The 12,971-nt window shown below is 43.3% G+C and overlaps 1 protein-coding gene and 1 pseudogene across 1 annotated transcript in view; one reads left to right on the top strand and one right to left on the bottom strand.

The window, feature by feature from the left end:
- Positions 1 to 12,971, top strand: part of plxdc2b (plexin domain containing 2b) — a 476,090-nt gene that overhangs the window by 396,021 nt on the left and 67,098 nt on the right. The window lies entirely within an intron of this gene.
- LOC129693522 (U1 spliceosomal RNA) lies at positions 2,476 to 2,626 on the bottom strand (annotated as a pseudogene).

Here is a 12,971-nt window from a genome sequence, read left to right as displayed (position 1 = left end):
TTTAACATAGATTGTGCAAGACTGAGGGATCTAGCTGGTGCCATTCTCTGAGATATGTCAATATCACACTGATATCCCATGCATGGGCATACCTGGGTTTTTTGGGGCTTGTTATTATAAATGCCCTTCATAAGTTTTATCTTCAGTGGATGGGATCCCATGCTCTGCTGTCCTGCTGTTTTTAGATAAGCAGACAGGGCGCTTCGTGCTGTATTTACGGCACTGTAACTCACCTTTTCATCATGGTGTAAATGGCCCTGGAACTCCAATACGTCAGTGGTTGAGTAGTTTCGTATGTTGTCCCTGCGTCATGGCAGTATTTTCCCATGTTTGCTCTTGGTGACTGTTCGCAGGGATGTCGACATGGTGATAATGGTTCATTTGGATAATCCCAGTCCCTGGTAATGTCTATTCAAACCTACAACCCAGGAGTTAGATGTTTTTATGGCATGGGTGGCTTATGCCTGATACTGGGTGAGTCAGCAACCATGGTCCACTAGGGAAATCCATAGGTGACTCGACCACCATGTCGTGATGAACTGGGAACCATGGCTATGTAGGCTGGTCGGGCACCTTCAATATCCCAGAGGCAGATTCCATCTGTTATCGAAGTGCCCGACTGATGAGGCAGAAGGGAGGGAAGCAAAAAGCAGAAATTCCCCCTATCCAGCGTGTAGGCATTTACCGCTGCTGCCTCTGATCTGGTTCCTAAGTCACATACATAGGTTACTGGTGATTCCGTCTTGTGCAACCAAATTGATATCTGGCGTTCAAATTGCTTAATACCTTTAGCAGATATTTTGGGTTTGACATCCATTCAATGTTATCATAAAAGTTTTTCCCCCGTGACGTGGTGTCTCCCACTGTGTTCTAGCTTCCTAGGAGATAGGCAGCCGATAGTTAAAAATGTCTTTTGACACACCATTGCCAGATCTGTTTGACCAATTTGTTGCACGATAATGATTTTATGCTCCCCATATGGTTGATATAAGCCACCACCATAGTATTATCAATCCGTAACCGTATATGCACGTGCTGCATTTGAAATGCATATGCTTTTAACCCAATAGGCGACCACCAATCCCAAATAGTTGATGCCCGGTGTGTGTAGTAACGATGATTTTGAATTGGTCCATCTGTTACCTGTGCTGGATATGGAGTTAGTTGCTCCCCAGCCTAAAGCACTGGCATCGGTTTTTAATAACCAAGTTAGGATTGGTGATAATAATAGGGCTGAAACTATGCCAAACATTGTCTGCCCACCACTGTAATTCTGATATAGCTTCAGTGGGTACATTCATGATTTGATTATAGTGACCCGAGCACCTTGGCAAAGTAACAGTCATATGGATAGAATTGATATTAAAGCCCAGATAATCCATGGTAGTTAACGGCTTCAATTTTGGTTTATCTGGGTGTAGGATGAACCTCAGTGTTTTAAGGAGCTGTTTCGTAGCTAGAAACTGCTGTCACAGCTAATTCCTTTGTTTTTCCCTAATATGAGGATATCATCCAATATATGCCATGATTATGCTTGTTTTCTTAATATTTTCATGGCTATTTTTAGTATTTTTGTAATTAGTTTAGGGCTGAGGTTAGACCATTGGGAATGCTCTATACTCCCATAGTTGCCCCATCCAGATAAATTTTTAGGTATCTACAATGATCCTTGTGTATGGGTATAAGATAGTATGCATCTTCCATATCAATGCTTGCCATAAGGTATCCTTTGGAGATCAGATGTCTGGCAGTGACAAAACGTCTCCATCTTAAAGTGTATATACTCAACAGATTTATTTAGTGATATTAGGTCAATGATGATGCTACATTCACCATCTTTTGTAGTTTTGGTGAATATATTCGATACAAATTCCAATGGTTCATGTTTGCTCCCATGATCCCTTTTGTAATGAGCCTTTCTAGTTCAGCTTGACCTTCTCGCTTCTCTTTCTTAGAGGGAAAAATGCCCTTTGGGCGCATTGCTGAACTGGCGGTAATATGCCCAATTTGAATTCAAGTTTTTATCCACTAATACTGTTGAGTATATATTTGTTATTTGTGACAGCACCCCATGCTTCTTTCAACAAGTGTAAATTGCCCCCCCCCCCCCGCAGTTAGTAGAACACCCTTATTTTGTGTAAACTGGGAGGAACCAGACTACCTACCTCCATGTTCATTGTTTTCTCATGAAGGCTCAGCTTTGTTGGTACGCTGGTGCTGTCGGTGGGGCGGCACATCTTCCAATGGTTCCGCTCTGGGCCCCTGTCTAAAAAGACCTTTGGGGGTAATAAGCAGCGGTCCCTTGCTTTCACCAGTCCTTGGATGTGGGTGTTGACTGGTGGATGCCGAGGGGTGCTGCCAGCTGGGTGTTGGATGAGATGTCCTGCTCGTTCCCGGGCCTGCCCTCATGAGGCGCACAGGTTTAGCTGCCTCTCTTCCCGCTGCAGCGGTTTGCATAGCCCCGCATATTTGGGGTTGAGGGCAGGTCTTATATGCCACAAATGGCAGTCGAGTATCCCGCATTTGGGAACATCTTAGGCGTCAGCACACTCGAAGTGCAATGGGATAGCCTCGTCCTGGGAGAACCACCTTGGTGATCATGGCGTCTCGCCTGCCAGGTGAGTATGATCCATGGAACGAGCAAAGGCGGTGATTTTCGGTGTTAGGAGCTTCAGAATTCGCTGCTTTTAGCTCTTGACTGCGAGTCTGCTGACCCAGCTGCCTGCAGATTTACCTCTAGAAAGGCCTTCTCCTGCAGGGCTTTGTTGGAAAGATGGTCGCGTGGAGGAGCCATGAAGTGGCCCACGACACCCAGCAGCTCTTCCTGATCCTGCTCCCCTGGCATACTCCTGTTCTCGTCCGCCTGCCCAGCGTTTAAGCCAGCCCAGCCCTGGCCTCCTTAGCTAGCCTCAAAAGAGGGAGCAAAAGGGTGTGCTATAAATTGGAGGAGGCATAGCTCAAACTCCGTTGTTGCATCAATCCCTCGACAAGGGAGATGGCTAGTGCAATAGCACTGGGGTAGGAGTGTCAGCTCCCTTGGCATTCAGCCAGTGACCCCTCGTTTTCCTGGAGGTTTTGTAGCTCCATGGCCTCCTCTGGCTTGGGGAGACAGACATACTTGTTTTTGCTGTCTCTAGCCTGTTCCAGTGTTGGAGGAAAGTTGATTCCTGTAGAACCTGTATTTTTGGTAAGATTGTCTTACCTGTAGTTAGAGGCTGCCTGACGTTTTTGGGCGGCATTCTAGCGGTTCCCGGGCGGCGATTCTCCTTGTCAGGAGTCTGCAGGGGTGCCGGTCGGGTTTTTAAATTTCCCTCCGGTCCGCTGCTGTTAACCAAACAGCTGTTCAGCGGACCGGCATCAGCGCAGCTCCCTGTCAGTGGTCCGCAGCGTGTGCGGTCCCGTTTGCGCCTATCCCCCTCCACTGTCGGCTCCTTCGCTGGAGTCGAACGGGGGCCGCTTCCTCTGCTGCTTTGCTCCCCCTGGAGCAAAAAACACAAGGCCCGATTAAGGTAGGTACTTACCTAACGTTCCTTATTTCAGGCTGGATTGCGGGAGCGCCCGACTCCCGCTGGGCCGCGTGTGCACAGCTGGACGATAATGGCCGCACCTGCGCACTGAGCGGGCTTCTTCACGTAGTCACTCACGTGACTCCGAAGTAAAACCAGGTGCACTTGAGTCTCTCTGGGAAAAAATCCAAGTACAAACAAAAAAATATTTTCTCGGCAAAGAAAAATCCCACTTAAAAGATCCTTTAACTGTTTGTACAGAAGCATTTTTCCCAAAATTGTGTTCCAGTTGATTCAGTTAGTCCTGGAAATGTTTTCATTCGCACAGTGGGTATTGACAGCAGACTGAGAATGCTAACTTTGTAGGGCTTAAAAGGCATTGATGTTGGAAGATATTTGCCTTGGCTGAAAGTGTGTTTTCTTGCCTTTAATCAAAAGGTTTATGGTTAATAACCCCACATCAAAGGCTTCAGTACATAACCCAAGGCAGTGTTGTGCTGTCAAAGGTGCAGCTTACAGATGAATTGTTAATCTACAATCTATGATGGAGAAAAAATCGAGTGAAAATAAAGAAATGTATGCAAAAGTAGCAATTTAGATCGTTTATTACTGCACTCAAAGCTTAAATTTACAGAGCATGTCCAAACGATCTCTTTAATAGCACACATTTACTGCAGAATTGGTCTTTAAGGTGCAAGAATACCAATGTCCTGGATTGTATTCCATTTTTATTGTGGTGCTATATAAATAATGGGTTCAAGTGACACTTGCTGGAGATCTGAAAAACAGAGAAATCTGAAACATGCCCAGCAGGAGCAACGTGGAGAGAGAAACAGGTCATGTTTCAGCTCTGGTTTTTGTATGTCATCAATCACATCAGGATTGTTAAGGTAACATTGCAAATGCACCATTATTCATCCATCACAGTTTTGAAGTGGCAGTGGGATTTGCATGGACTGGATGACAAAGGAAACCAAAAATTAGCTGTTATAAATTAATTTGTATAGATACCTAGTTTGCGGCCCAGATTATTTTAATTCGGAGTGCCTCATTTGCATCCTGCTAAACGGCGTGAAACTGTGAGGAGAAAAAAATGGTTTGCAGCCAGCAAGTAACCTCTGTAAGGTGGTGCGTTTAGACAAGCAGGGGGGAGATTGGGGCAATTTATAAGTGGGAAGGTAATGGGGTCACCCTGTCACAGACCTATTGCAACACCATTGTTATGTCCCTGGTAGATTCAAAAATCGATTGCTGGTGATCCAGTCTTCCCTCTAGAATCTAATAATTTTGGTTCAATGAATATGAGAGATGACTGGTGTATTTAGCCATGTAATTGAATGGCAGAGGAATAGTTTCAGTTTATCGGAGTGCCAAATGTATCCCAAAATAAAAGTATTGAACAAAACATTTAGAGTAATGCAAACACATTCTGAGTTTCTCTGTCATAACTGGAGATCGCAAGGAATCGATTCCTATTAACACTGTAATTTAGCTATGATGGATATTCAACTTATTTCCAAAGTTGTTGAATCACATTCAGTAATTATTCATAAACTTGAGCAATCTCAGATTAAATCCATGATTGGGCTTGGATATAGATTTAACTGCTGTGGGCCTAACATTTAGATAACAGTTGTGAAGCAGGTCATGGGATACACTACACATTCTGCATGATGAATTTTTGTCAATTATTGTTCTGCTGACCTGGTAGCCTCAGATCTTGAATCACCTTTCTGCCCCATGATCTTTGGTCCAGTAAAGGGCCTGTCCCACTGTATGAGGTAATTCAAGAACTCTCCTGAGTTTAAAAAAAAAATCAAACTCACGGTAAGCACTTAGAATGTACGTAGCGGGTACGTCGGAGCTCGGGACGTATCTTAGCGGCTCGTAACGCTAACAGCAGGTACTCGGGGAAACGCGGTAAGCTCATGAAGATTTTTCAACATGTTGAAAAATGTCCATGAGAGCATTGAGTACCTACGAGCGGCTATTACCATAATTCTCCGAGTTCGAATCAGGGGAAACTCGGGAGAACTCTTGAATTAGCTCATACAGTGGGACAGCCCCATAATAGTGCAATTTTAAAATCGCTCCAGGATATGTATTTATTATTGCCAAACATACCCATACACAGTGGAAGACCTGTTTTACGTGCTAACCAGGCAGATCACGCCATCTGTGAATTCAACAGGTAGTGCAAAAACAGAACGACAACACAGCAACATAGCAGAGAATATAATGTTACCAGTGAAAGTGCAGATTTAAAAAAAAACACAATGAGGCAGAGTGGAAGATCGGGAATACATCCTTTTGAGAGGTTTATTTAAGAATCTGATGACAGCGGGAAGAAGCTGTTCTTGTATCTGTTTGGTAGGTATTTTAAAGTGTTGTTTCTTATATGCACCTGGGAGAAGGGAGATGAGAGGATGAGTGATCCTTGAGTGCCTTGGCTGATTTCCTTGGCTGATTTCCTGAGGCAGTGTGAAGTGTAGATGAAGTCAGGAGAATGAGGGTGGTTGGGGAAGCTAGTTCATTGAATCGACTGAGTTGAATCCAAAATTCTGTAATTTCTCGTGGTCTTAGGCAGTTGCCACAACCAGCTGTGAAGCATTCCTATAAGGATGCTTTCTGTAATGCATCTGCAGTAATTGGTAAGAATCATTGGAGACATGCCGAATGTTCTTAGTTGTCTGATGAAGTAGAGATATCATTGTGTCAATTTGTTCATACAGTCAATGTGGTTGGAGGAGATGCTGCCTGACCCGTTGAGTTACTCCAGCATTTTGCGTCTATTGTTGGTTCTTTCTTCAACTGTTTCCATAAGAAATTCTGCAATTCCCTCCAAGAGCCTTGGGAAATACTTCCTAGTGTCCTTATTCCCTCGGTCATGCATTGTAAAACACACAATCTCTGCTGCTGGAACAAAACCTTTAGGAATTGTGACCTATTCTGTCCAATGACTAGATGATGGATGAAAGATCCTGTGTAGGGGGAACAGGATTAATGTGATATTCCAAGAGCTAGTATGGACGGAGGGCTGAATGGCTTCCTGTGTAGTAATGGAAAACAATAAGATATAATAATAGTTAGATATTAGAATAGCAATGTTTGGGGCATTGGTACTGGTTTATTGTTGTCGTGTCTGCCAAGATAGAGTGAAAAACTTTAATTTGCGTGTTTTCCCAGCGAATCATGCTGCTCCACGGATGAGGCGTTCCACACCAGGACATCTGAAATGTCCTCATTATTCAGGGAACGGGGGTTCCCCTCCTCCACCATAAATGAGGCTCGCACCAAGGTCTCTTCCATACCCCGCAACACTGCTCTCTCTCCCCATCCCCCCACTCGCAACAAGGGCCGAGTCCCCCTAGTCCTCACCTTTCACCCCACCAGCCGTCACATACAAAAAGTAATCCTCCGTCAGTTTCGCCACCTCCAACGTGACCCCACCACTCGCCACATCTTCCCATCTCCCCCCATATCTGCCTTCCACAAAGACCGCTCCCTCCATAACTCCCTTGTCAATTCTTCCCTTCCCTCTCGGTCCACCCTCTCCCCGGGCACTTTCGCTTGCAACCGCAAGAGATGCAACACTTGTCCCTTTACCTCCCCCCTCGACTCCGTTCAAGGACCCAAGCAATCGTTCCAGGTGCGACAGAGGTTTACCTGCATCTCTTCCAACCTCATCTATTGCGTCCGCTGCTCTAGATGTCAGCAGATCTATATCGGTGAGACCAAGCGGAGGTTGGGCGATCGTTTCGCCGAACACCTCCGCTCGGTCCGCAATAACCAAGCTGACCTCCCGGTGGCTCAGCACTTCAACTCCCCCTCCCACTCCGTCTCCGACCTCTCTGTTCTGGGTCTCCTCCATGGCCACAGCGAGCAGCACCGGAAATTGGAGGAACAGCACCTCATATTCCGTTTGGGGAGTCTGCATCCCGGGGGCATGAACATCGAATTCTCCCAATTTTGTTAGTCCTTGCTGTCTCCTCCCCTTCCTCAGCCCCCCTGCTGTCTCCTTCCATCCCCCAGCCTTCGGGCTCCTCCTCCTTTTCCCTTTCTTGTTCCTGCCCACCCCCGCCCCCGATCAGTCTGAAGAAGGGTTTCGGCCCGAAACGTTGCCTATTTCCTTCGCTCCATAGATGCTGCTGCACCCGCTGAGTTTCTCCAGCTTTTTTGTGTAACTTTCGTTGCTCAACCAGTGTCCATTCAGTGTGCAGTAAAAAATAAATAGAAATAAAAATACATATATCACGAACAAATTAAACACTCTACTCTCTACTAAACATCACCAGGTGTTCCGATCGGCAGCGGCACGACAGTGGCTCTGCTGCAGTGTGGCCAGGTTGGTGGTTGGTGCGCGATACTTTGGCAGGGGGCAAAGTCCGTTTATCAGTCTTATAGCCTGCGGGAAGAAGCTGAGGAGCATCCTGCTGGTTTTGCAGCTAATGCTCCTGTACCTCTTCCCAGATGGCAGGATGGAGAATATGTAATGCGATGGGTGGTAGGGGTCTTTGATGATGGAGATGGCTCTGCTGATACATCTCTTCCTGTATATGTCCAGCAGGAAAGGGAGTGGAGCACCAATAATCCTGCTGGCGGTCTTCACAATCCTGTCTAGTTGGTGCCGTTCGTACGCCTTGCAGCTCCCGAACCAGGAAGTGATGCCGTATGTTAATGTGCTCTCGAATGTCCCCCTATAAAAAGTTTGTAGGTGTGTAGTGGGGAGACCTGCTTTACGTAGTCTTCGGAGAGGGTGTAGTCGCTGCTGGGCTCTCTTGACCAGTGCTGAGGTGTTGGTCGTGGACGTCAGGTCATCTGACAGGTGGAGTCCTAGGAACTTCACGCTGCTGACCCTTTCTACATCAAGCTTTTGTATCTTCTGCCCAATAGGTGAGGGGGAGAAGAGAGAATGTAAGTAATCTTTAATTATGCTACCTTGATTTTCCAGGGGCAGCTGGAGTTGGTGGGGAGAGGTTGGTTTGTGTAATGGACAGGGCTGCATTCACAACTATCTGCAATTTCTTGCAGCCTTGGCAGCCATACAAATACATTTTCACTGTACTATTTGCCACCTTTGGCTGCATTTGGCAATTCAACATTTGATGATTTTTAGATGCTGGAAATTCAGTCTAGTTTCAGTTTAGTTTAGTCTATTGTCACGTGTACCGAGGTACAGTGTAAGGTTTTTGGCACGTGCTAACCAGTCAGCAGAAAAACTACAGTTAAGCCATACACAGTGTACAAATACATGATAAGGGAATATCATTTAGAGCAAGGTAAAGACAGTAAAGTCCGATCCAAGATAGTCCGAGGGTCCCCAATGAGATAGATAGTAGTTCAGGATTGCCCTCTAGTTGTGGTAGGAAGATTCCGTTACCTGATAATAGCTGGGAAGAAACTGTCCCTGAATCTGGAGGTGTGCGTTTTCACACCCGTACTTTTTGCCCGATGGGAGAGTGGAGAGGAGTGTGGCCAGGGTATGATCATTCTCGATTATGCTGCTTACCTTGCGGAGGCAGCGTGAGGTATAAATGGAGCCAATGGAAGGGAGGTTGGATTGTGTGATGGTCTGGGCTGCGTCCACAATTCGCTACACTTCGATGTAATGATGGACATATTACTTCCATGATTGGTGCCTGCTCAACATGCTCCAGTGTTCCAACAATGTTTCTCATCTCCATCTCATACCTTGGTGTACGTAAAACTTAACTACAAACAAATTATTCAATTTTGTGTTGAACAAGAATAATCAAAAATTAGTATTCTTGATTAGTGAAGGTGTCAGGAGTTACTGGGAGAAGGCAGGAGAATGGGGTTGAGAGGGAATAATAGATCAGTCTGACCCTTCTTCACCTATCTATGTTTTGCAGAGATGCTGCCTGACGTGCTGAATTACTCCAGCATTTTGTATCATTTTGTGTATTAACCAGCATCTGCAGTTTCTTGTTTCTACTCTTTGTTCCATGTTACTATTTTTTGGCTATTGATGTAAAGTTTCCCTCATGCTGTTATCCACAGGTGCTCACAACATGAATTCTGCTCATGATTGCCAGACCGAAAGCAATGTACTCCTACATACCCATCTTTTGGTTCCCTGCAGTATATCCAGGTGCTAAAATATTCAGGATCTTGTGGTGCGAGGCCTGGAGTATTGGATACAGCCAGTGGGCATGCCTCGTTCAGATCTTAAGAAATATATTCCTTTCCAGCATTACATTTCAGCAGCCAGTAAAAGTGCCTGCATTCCTATCCCCCTGATTAAGAACATTTTCTAACTGACTGAGCAGAAAATAATAGACTTTAAAGGAAATAAAAATCGGAGACTGCACCATTTCCACAAACATAAAATGGAAGCCCTCCTGCTGTGGTCCAAATGATGACTTCAGACTCCAGCAGGAATATTACTTCCTGAGGACCAAGGGGAGCCGCACAAGTTAGGATGTGGAGAGTGGAGGCATTGAAGCTGGCCAAAGTGAGAAGCGGATTGAGCTAAATACCTGCTGAGTTGCACTTGTTTCTTTTAAACTGTGTCGATGTGGCATTGTTGGATGTGGCAAGCTCCATATTTCATTTTATTTATGCTGGAGGGGCAAAAGGTTCATTTCTAAACATGTACCGTGGAGCTGAGATTTATTTTTAATGGATGGTGTGGCCTACTGATGCAATCACCAGTCTAGAGTTACTTGTACATAATGGGCCTGCTTCTCTTTATATTTTGAGTTTGCTGTTACCTCATTACCCGTGGTGCATGACAAGTTTCTTATTTCGTTTTTAGTTTAGAGATACAGCAAGGAAACAGGCCCTTCGGCCCACCGAGTCCGTGCTAGCCCATCCGATCACCGCACACTAACACTATCCTACTCACAATAGGGACAATTTTTCAATATTCCCAGCCAATTGACCTACAAACCTGTACATCTTTGTAGTGTGGGAGGAATTCCGAGCTCCCAGAGAAAACCCACGCAGGTCACGGGGAGAACGTCCAAACTCAGTAACGTACAGACAACACCCTTATTCAAGATCAAATCCGCGTTTCTGGTGCTGTAACGCAGCAACTCTACTGCTGCACCACCATGCCGCCCATATTCTGCCAATCTTGTCTAGCTATGAATCAGTAGTTTCTATGTAGTTGCAGTCTATAGTAACAACGTCGGGTTAGAACTGTTGCTGAGATTGGTGTTTAAGGTGCACCTCAAAGAATTTGTTCTGCATTGTCCAGATAGCCTGGCTTCAGTCTACCCTGAGTAAATGCATCACCAGCAACTGCGTAAAGCTACAGAGTCATAGTACGGTTGAACCAAGGAAGGAAGCCATTTGGCCTCACTGGACTGTTGCGGCTCTATGCAAAAACAATCCAGTCCACCCTGCATCCCCTCCATCTCCTCACGGACCTGAAAATACTTTTCTTTCAAATTGGTGTTCACCACCCGTTTAATTGCTACAATTGAATCTGCTCTATTGCGGGCCTTGCCAGAGCATTCCAAATTCAAAAACCGCTCAGTGTTAAGAAATATTTCCTTGCATCACTGCTGCTAATAAGTGAAAGAAGTCTATAGAGTCTGAATCCACCACCTTCCATTCTGCTATTACTGTATGTCTCGCAAAAAAAAAATTCTGATCTTTTGAAATATTTGACTGATATCTTACCTGGCGTCGAGGTTGTGTTCCCTCCTCAGAGACCAAAAATGTGTGCCTTTAAACCCCACATCAAAAATTTGAGTATATGAAAAGTGCTTTTGAGGATGCCTACCATCACAGGTTCAGTTGTTTGGTTGAGATGTTGCAGCAGGCTTTGGAGTTTGGAAATTGTCAGCTTGAATTGTAGAATGTTTACAACATGAAAGGAGGCCATGCTCCGAATTTTGATAACCCCCAATTTTTTGATAAAATTATTGATATAATATCAGAGTTTAATTACCAAAATGTGATAATAGGGGGGGACTTTAACTGTGTTTTAGATTCATATCTAGATAAGTCATCAAAACAAAAGAAGAGTAATTTAAAATCTAAAACTAGCGAACTTCTAAATACATATATAAAAAATACTAATATAATAGATGTATGGAGATCTGCTAATCCAGTTGGAAGGGAATACTCGTTTTACTCTCCGGTGCATAAAACTTATTCAAGAATTGATTATTTTTTAGTGGACATGAAATTAATGCCTTATACAAACAACCCAACATACCACATTAGTAGTATCTCAGATCATTCTCCGTTGACATTCTCAGTAAAATTTGAGGGAATGCCGGGTAAAAAATTTTTTTGGAGGTTTAATACACATATTTTAAATGACGTGCAAGGATATCAATATTTAAAACAACAAATGAAACTTTTTTTCGATACAAATGATATACCAGGTACTTCGCCTTCTTTATTATGGGAAACTTTTAAGGCATTTATGAGAGGAATTATAATTTCATACCAAAGTTTTCAAAATAAAAAGAATAAGACAGAACAATTGTTGTTAGAACAAGAAATCAGACAGTTAGAGTTGGATAATGCCAAAGATTCCACGACAGATAAACACAATAAGATAGTATTACTGAAATTTAAACTTAATCGAATTTTATCGGCAAGAGTAATAAGACTATTCCAAATTACAAAACAGGAACATTTTGAGTTTGGTGACAAGCCACATAAACTCTTAGCTCGCCAATTGAAAAAAAAAGAAAGGGAAAATACTATAACCAAAATTAAATCAGAGAAAGGCGAATTACTAATATTACCTAAAGATATTAATAATAGATTTGCCCAATTTTACCAAAACTTATATACATCTAAAATTAAAATAGAAGATAGTAAAATAAAAACATTTCTAGATAACTGTAATCTTCCAATACTGGACCCTTTGGAACAAGAGGAACTAGGAGCTCAAATTACAATCAAAGAAATAAGTGAAACAATAAAATCGCTGAAAAATGGTAAGACACCGGGACCAGATGGTTTTAATAATGAATTTTATAAAAAATTTCAGGAGATAACGGCCCCTTATTTATTTAATTTATACTCCCATGCTTTTAAAGAAAACAAACTACCTGAAACACTAACAGAATCAACTATTACGCTTATTCCAAAAAAAGATAAAGATTTAGAAGATCCGGGCTCGTACAGAGCTATATCACTTTTAAATACAGATCAGAAAATTTTAGCAAAGATTTTAGCAAGTAGATTAAGCAAATATATTAGTAAACTGATAAACCCTGATCAAACGGGGTTTATACCTAAAAGATACTCATTTAATAATCTGAGACGTCTGTTTAATATAATGTACTCGCATAAAGTAGAGGAAGAAGATATATCAATTATTTCTTTGGATGCAGAGAAAGCATTTGATCAGGTAGAGTGGCAATATTTATATAAAGTACTACAAAAATTTAACATGGGAGAGAATTTTATAACATGGGTAAAATTATTATATGATAAACCGATGGCAAGAATTTTAACTAATAACATGTTATC

Source organism: Leucoraja erinacea, chromosome 2, assembly GCF_028641065.1.
Source record: "Leucoraja erinacea ecotype New England chromosome 2, Leri_hhj_1, whole genome shotgun sequence".
NCBI classification, from domain to species: Eukaryota; Metazoa; Chordata; class Chondrichthyes; order Rajiformes; family Rajidae; genus Leucoraja; species Leucoraja erinaceus.
Note: the sequence above shows the minus strand (reverse complement) of the source record. Positions and strands in the feature narration are given on the sequence as shown.